Genomic DNA, 7,343 nt, shown 5'->3' with positions numbered 1-7,343 from the left:
TCAACGATAAAAAGGATGAACTATCGATGCACCCAGCAGCCTGTTCGAGTCTGCAGAGAATTATGCTGAACGACAAATGGCAATCCCAAAATGGTCCGTCCTGTACGATTCCATTTATGTAACATTTTTGAGATGAGAAATTCTAGAAACGGAGAACAGATAAGTGGTTGCCAGGGTTTGGGGGGCGGGTGTGATTATAAGAGGGACCTTGTGGTGATGGGAATGTTCGGTGTGTGACCGCATCCTAGTGGTGATGTTGTACTGTGGTTTGGCCAGATGTTTTTATTGGGGAGGCTGGGTAAAGAGCACATAGGATGAAGGTTCAAGGCCAAGGAGATCCCCTAGAAGGCAGAGAGGTACTGAACCGTAGCCTGTGGATGTGGGGGCGAGGGGTGCTGGTGAGCAGTTTGGGCTAATTTTCTCCTTTTCCCTTTTTCCAGCACTTTCTGGCTTGTAACACCTCATTTGGTAGCCCACCTGCCACTGCGACCCACCCGAGGACCCTCCCCAAACGCTCTGCCTTGATTTCCGGTGTCCTGGGATGGCCCTATAGAGCAGAAGGCAGGTTTCCCCCGCTTGTGTAATGTTCCTAATGAAAATAACTGCAGCTGCTGTTTGCACACCAGCGTCAGGGGGTGGTCTGTCTGTGGCTGATGTTTTCCTTGGGTTCAGAAGTGAGGACATCGCCTCGCTGTGACATGCTCTCGTGCCAGCGGGAGACAGGCCACCTTGTCTTGTGAGCCCAGGAGGTCCTGGGGGACGTTTTCATTTTAGAATGACCTTTATCCGAGGGAAACGTTGTAGAGGCATTTCCGAATGTATTAGAATGTCCTCAAAGATGAAATTTGGTTGTTCTCCCCCCTTTCTTGTGAGACTCACTGAGATGACGTCCTCATATCATCTTTGTGTCACAGAAAGTAAATGAGTGCAACTAAGAAAGGTAGGTGTAGGCGCTCTGAAATAACTGAAGGCAGGCTTCCTTACAGGGAGGGCGAGTGACGCTGTCGTCCCGCGGGAGGGGTGTGTTCACGTCTTTTGTGCTACGAGGACCTATAAGGAAAACAGCCAGACCTCCGGGTGGTGTGGATCCCGTGGGAGGACCCGGTAACTGCGGAGCAGCAGGTGCTGGAACCAGCCCGGGAGCCGTCCAGTCCTTGGTGTGGGAATGAAAGCGCTGAGCTCTAAGAGAGACCAAGATGCGACATCGCCTCTGAAAACCAGCAGGTGCAGGGAGCACCTGGGGCCGCGCTTTGGTTCAAGTCCGCCACGCGACAGCACCATCTTGTGGCCGCGCGAGGAATCACAGGTGTGGATGGAGCGTTGCCGGTGGAGAAGGGCAGCTGGCCGGCCCTCCTTCCCTTGGCCTTCAGGATGGTGGAAGCGCCAGTGCTTGATTCAGTAGGGACCCGTCCGGCAAAGGGAAATAACAGAACTCCCTGCTAATCTGGCATTTACAGCAAACAAATAAGATGGAACCGCATTTGTATCCTGAGTCCAAGGAGGAGGTGGTGCTCTTAAAACGAGATAAATAGATTTAGCATCAGCAATAAGCATCGCCTCTAGGGGCTCCCCTTGATGTGAAGAAATGCAGGCACACGCTTAGGCATCCCAGGCAAGGGGGCAGTTAAGCCAGCTGTATACTTTCTCTTCTCCCCAACTCCCCCTGTTCGTGTTTCAGATGAAAGTTAACATCGAGGGCTACCTTAAGACTAATCAAAGTAGACTGAACTTTCTCCTAGAGAAGTAGTTAGTTTTGGTTTTATTTAATGACTTTTCTTTCCCTCTGCTAACAGCATCCCCTTTCTTTTTGGAAACAAACTCTTCCCAATAACATAGTTTTTTTTTTTTTTATTGTAGTAAAATCTGTATAACGTAAGATTTGCCATTTCAACCATTTTAAGTACACAATTCCGTGGCATTAATTACATTCACAATGTTATGCAACATCACTATTTGTATTTCTAAAAATTCTTCATTACCCCAAACAGAAACTCAGTAATCATTAAGCAGTAACTCCCCCCTCCACCCAGGTCCTGGTAACATATAATCTTCTTTCTGTCTCCATGAATTCGCCTATTCTAGATATTTCATGCAAGTGGAATCATACAATAGGTGGCCTTTTGTGTCTGGCTTACTTCACTTAGCAAAATGTTTTCAAGGTTCATCCATATCGTAACATGTATCAGAGCTTCATTCCTTTCTATGGCTGAATACGATTCCATTTTATGAATATACCACATTTTGTTTATCCTTTCATATGTTGATGGACACTTGGGTCATTTGGCTATTGCGAATAATGCTGCAATAAATATTGGTGCACAAGTATCTGAGTCCCTTTTAAAAAATCTTTTGGGTGTATACCTAGGAGTGAAATTGCTGGGTCATATGGTAACTGTTTAACTTTTTAAGGAACTGCCAAACTGGTTTTCACAGTGGCTCCACCGCTTTACATTCCCACTGATTCGTCCACATTTCTCACCAACATTTGTTATGTTGCTTTTTTGGTTATTATTATACCGGTCCTAACGTCTGAAGTGGTATCTCACTGTGGTTTTGTTTTGCATTTCCCTGATGACTAATGATGTTGAGCATCTTTTCTTGGGCTCATTGGCCATTTGTATACCTTCTTTGGTGAAATGTCTATGCAAGTCCTTTGCCCATAGTTTAATTGGGTTGTTTGTCTGTTTGTTGTTGAATGATAAGAGTTCTTTATACATTCTGGATATTATCAGATATATAATTTGCAAATACTTTCTCCCATTCTGTAGGTTACCTTTCACTATTTTTTGGCCCTATTCCTCTCAAAACAATTGACCAGAGTTTTTTCTTAGTTCCTTTCTATTGTTACTTCTACCTTGCTGTTGAGTTCCCAAGGAAAAGACCTTGGAGGTGGTTTGGAGACACAGTCTTTGTTCAGGGAACATGCTGGTTGTCTGAATATTTTCAGGTTTCTTTGGACATTTCGGGGTGAACAGATGTTTTATGTTTTCAAGGTGTCTTTTGTCTCCAACTGAAGATCATCCAAACTCTGAAATCTCATGAGGCAATTCTATGGCTTTTCTCAAACATAACTAAAAGACACTGACCCCTGCTAGTTTCATTAGGAAATGAGCTATTGTGTTGATTTCCTTACAAAACCCCTGGTTTCTGAGAACTTTCACTTCCTGTGGTGCTTTGGGACGGTATGCTGCTCCTCAAGAGTGATCAATCTTGATTCCTCAAAAGCTGTGGCTGGAATTCTAATGACAACATATTATGAATTGGCTTTTTGCATTAATAAGTCTTAAGTGGATATTGTCCCAACAAAATGGTAATCTAGAGATTAGATTCAAGTAAAAAGCTCTTTGTGATTAAATAGGTTTTTGATGTTAAATGGCCAGTCATGCCATGAATAATTGACTCATCAAAAATGAGAACAGGGCTTCCCTGGTGGTGCAGTGGTTAAGAATCTGCCTGCCAATGCAGGGTACATGGGTTCGAGCCCTGGTCCGGGAAGATCCCACATGCCGCGGAGCAACGAAGCCCGTGCGCCACAACTACTGAACCTGCGCTCTAGAGGCCGTGCGCAGCAACTACTGAGCCCGTGCACCACAACTACTGAAGCCCGCGTGCCTAGAGCCCGCGCTCCGCAACAAGAGAAGCCACTGCAATGAGACGCCCGCGCACCGCAACGAAGAGCAGCCCCCGCTCGCCGCAACTAGAGAAAACCCCACGCGCAGCAACGAAGACCCAACGCAGCCAAAAATAAATAAATTAATTAATTAATGTAAAAAAAATGAGAACAAAAGCTCTCATATTTTAACTAAGATTTAGTTGACAATCAAATACTGGCAAATTTAACATGCTTTTCAAAATTACTTTTGCATGTAATACTTGGACCCAAGCAAACCTTGAACTCCCTCTCTCCACCCCAAACCAATCAGAGCATTTTGGCAACTGTATGATTAGGGGTATTAGGCTCTCATGGTACACACTGATGTATGATGGGTGAAAGTTTGCTTAAAAATTAGAAGTAAAGGGTTCTTTCAAGATTGTATCACTGGAATTGCAAATATAATTAAGCCAAAATTCTGTTCTATGACTTTTCTTCCTACTTTATTTATGACTCAGTAATGAACCTTGGATGAGGGAATGTGAACTGAGTGCTCCCTGCTACTCAAGGACAAGCTAAAAGGGCACTTAATATTTCTGGGTAATTATTAGAAATAAGAATAGTATGGGGTAATGCCCATTAGCACTTACAGAGTACTTACTGTGTTCTAGCAGTATGGTAGGTTCTTTACATGGATTATCTGACTTAATCCCAACAGCAGCACCATAATGCAGTTCCTATTGTTATTTCCATTTTACAGATGAGAAAACTGAGGTCCAAAGAGTCTAGTAAAGATGCAAAGCAGTCTGGCTCCAGAGCCCACCTTTAACTATGATAATGAATGAAAGAGAAGTATCCCCAGTGATAGGGCTAAAAGCAGGTGTAGGGAAGTAGAAGGTTATTCATTTTTCATAAGATTAAAAAAAAAACATAAATCAAAACCACAAACTCTATAAAAATGGAGTCTATTTCCCAAGGAGCTGAGAATTGAAGGTGTGCTGAGATGAGCAGCTCTTTGTATCCTCTAATTGTTCAGCTTTGCAGGCAGCAGCAAACAACAGCAACGACCATAGAAAGAACTCTGCCCCCCTGTAAGGGTGCCGGAGTAGCCTTTGAAGCACATTAACGTGATTCAAAGTAAGTATACAGCACACCTGTGTCTGCATGCATCTTGGTTGGCCCTTAATTCAAGCCTGGTTTCCAATGTCTTTTACTTTCTTGATAATGTCCTTTGACACGTAAAAATGTTTAATTTTGATGAAATCCAATTTATTTATTTTTTTGTTGTTTTTGCTTTGAGCTTTTGGTGTCATATCTAAGAGCCCATTGCCAAACCCAAGGTCATGAACATTTACTCCTATGTTTTCTTCTAACAATTGTATAGTTCTAGCCTTGTATTTAGGTTGTTGATCAATTTTGAGTTAGTTTTGTATGTGGTGTGAAGTAAGGGTAGAACTTCATCCTTGTGTGTGGAAATCCAGTTGTCCCAGCATCTTCCATGGAAGAGAATATTCTTTACCACATTGAATGGACTTGGCACCCTTATCAAAATCAACTGACTATAAATGTTTTAAGCGAGGTTTCTTTTTTTCATTTTCACAAGATGATCATGTGTTTTTTTTCTCTTTATACTATTCATGTGATGTATGACAGTGATAGATTTTCTTACATTGAACCACCCTTGCATTCCTGGACTAAATCCCACTTGGTCATGATGTATAATCCTTTTAGTATCTTGTTGCATGCAATTTGCTAGTATTTTGTTGAGGATTTTTGCATCAATATTCATAAGGAATATTATCCTGTAGTTTTATTTTCTTGTGATGTCTTTGTCTTGCTTTGACATCAGGGTATGAGTTCAGAAGTCCTCCCTCCTCTTTAATTTTTTAGAAGAATTTGAGAAGCGTCAGTGTTAGAATTCACCAGAGGGCTACCTGGTCCTGGACTTTTCTTTGTTGAGAGGTTTTCTTTTTTCTTTTTCTTTTTTTTGAAAAGTTAACATTAAACTGAGATATTTGGTTTGTGGGGAGTCAGCGAGGGGAATCTGGGGAATTAAGAATTATGTATAATTTAATTCAGGCCCACACCACCTCATAATGATATATTGTAACAGTTTATTAATTTATTTCCCTGCAATAGACTTTCCCATATTCTGGCCATTCCAAATGTCATGGGTAATTATGTTTTCTAAATCATTTCTTTTCTTTGTCACACAATACTCAAAAAGCTTGAATGTCTTCCTATTGCTTGTAGAATTAATTTTAAAAATTTTAGCCTTCCACTCAATCTTCCCTTTGACTCTTTCTCACCTAAGCTCTAAAGAAACTGCTTCTCCTGCCCTTGTGGGAACTATGTTCCAGGGAAACTGGTTTGTTCATTCTCACTTCCATACCTACTTCCTTCTGGTTAAACCTGAAGTAGGAAAGTGTTCAGAGCAAAGCCCTACCAATTATAAGCTGTGATATTGAGCAATCATCCCAAAGGCACGTGTGTGCATTTTTAATTCATGTCAGGCTTTTTAAATAAAGAGGCTTTAAGTGGAGGCGATTTTGCTGATGTTACATGCTCTTCCTCAGCGCAAATGTATATTGCCTGTGTTTTTCCCAGACCTTAGGAACAGTAGATTATAGTCACGCTCTGCTAACCTCATTTGTTCCAGGAAAAAGTAAAACAATTTCAGAGCAATATCACGGCCAATCATCTGCTGGTCCAAGTGAGCAATCTGAAAACCATGCTAGGTCCCCCCACCCAACCCCACCCAGCAACCCCCAGGACCTGTCCGAGTTCTTCTTAGCCATGCCCTCCACCCCAGGCCACAGCCCTGCTCACCACCTGCCACCTGTCACCTGAAGCCTGGCGGCCCAGATACTCCCGACCTCTGCATCCCATTTGTCTGCGTTGCTGCAGAGCCGTTTTCCCGATGCATAACTCTGCTTCTGTGACCCCGCAGCTCAGAATTCTTCAGGGACTCTCCGCAGCCTGTAAGATAAAACACGAATTTATTGGCCTGACAGATGAGGCCCCTTCATAGATGTCCAGCCGGAACTGCCTCATATTTAGTGGTCCAGCAATAGTAGGTTATCTGTCTCCTCAACCATGAGCACTTTTGTGAGTTTCCCCATCCCTAGTTTGGAATTCTCTCCTCCTGGGTGTCACCTGGGCTCATCCTCATTCTTCAGATCTCAGCTGAGTGTCATGGATTCTGGGACCCCTTCTTAACTCCCCAGCCAGACTTCTAGCTGCTTCTCCTTTTCCTGCCCCTCAGGCTTAGCGTCATTACAGCACATACCACGTCAACTGTCATTTATTTGCATATCCGTATAAGGAAAAACCTCAGTTCAGTCTTCTCCCGAATAGGGAATAACCCAGTTCTTCCCTCCCATGTTTCTCTTCTTTATTCCTCGTACAAAGCACCTCACTTCTGACCCTTCTGGTCACCAAGTGTGTGGGAGGTTTTCCCACACAAAGCAATTCTCATGACACCAGCTGGGTGTCCTGCAATTTAAGCCAATTCTAACACTGTGTACCTGGAGACAGTGTCAGATCCCACAGGTTAAGGGCTCAGTCCCACAAGGCTGCTCCCTGACCCACAGAGGACGGTCACAAGTCCCCAAGTTACCCACAACTTCTGTAGGATTAGGCTACAAATCAGAGCTTCCCACGACCCCCTCCTCAGGTTTGGTTAATTTGTTGGAGTGCCTCAAAGAATTCAGGGAAACATGAACGTTTACCAGTTTATTAAAGGATATGA

The sequence above is a fragment of the Eubalaena glacialis genome, chromosome 7 (assembly GCF_028564815.1).
Source record: "Eubalaena glacialis isolate mEubGla1 chromosome 7, mEubGla1.1.hap2.+ XY, whole genome shotgun sequence".
Taxonomy (NCBI): domain Eukaryota; kingdom Metazoa; phylum Chordata; class Mammalia; order Artiodactyla; family Balaenidae; genus Eubalaena; species Eubalaena glacialis.
The sequence above is the reverse complement of the archived record's forward strand: the minus strand, read 5'-3'. Positions refer to the sequence as shown.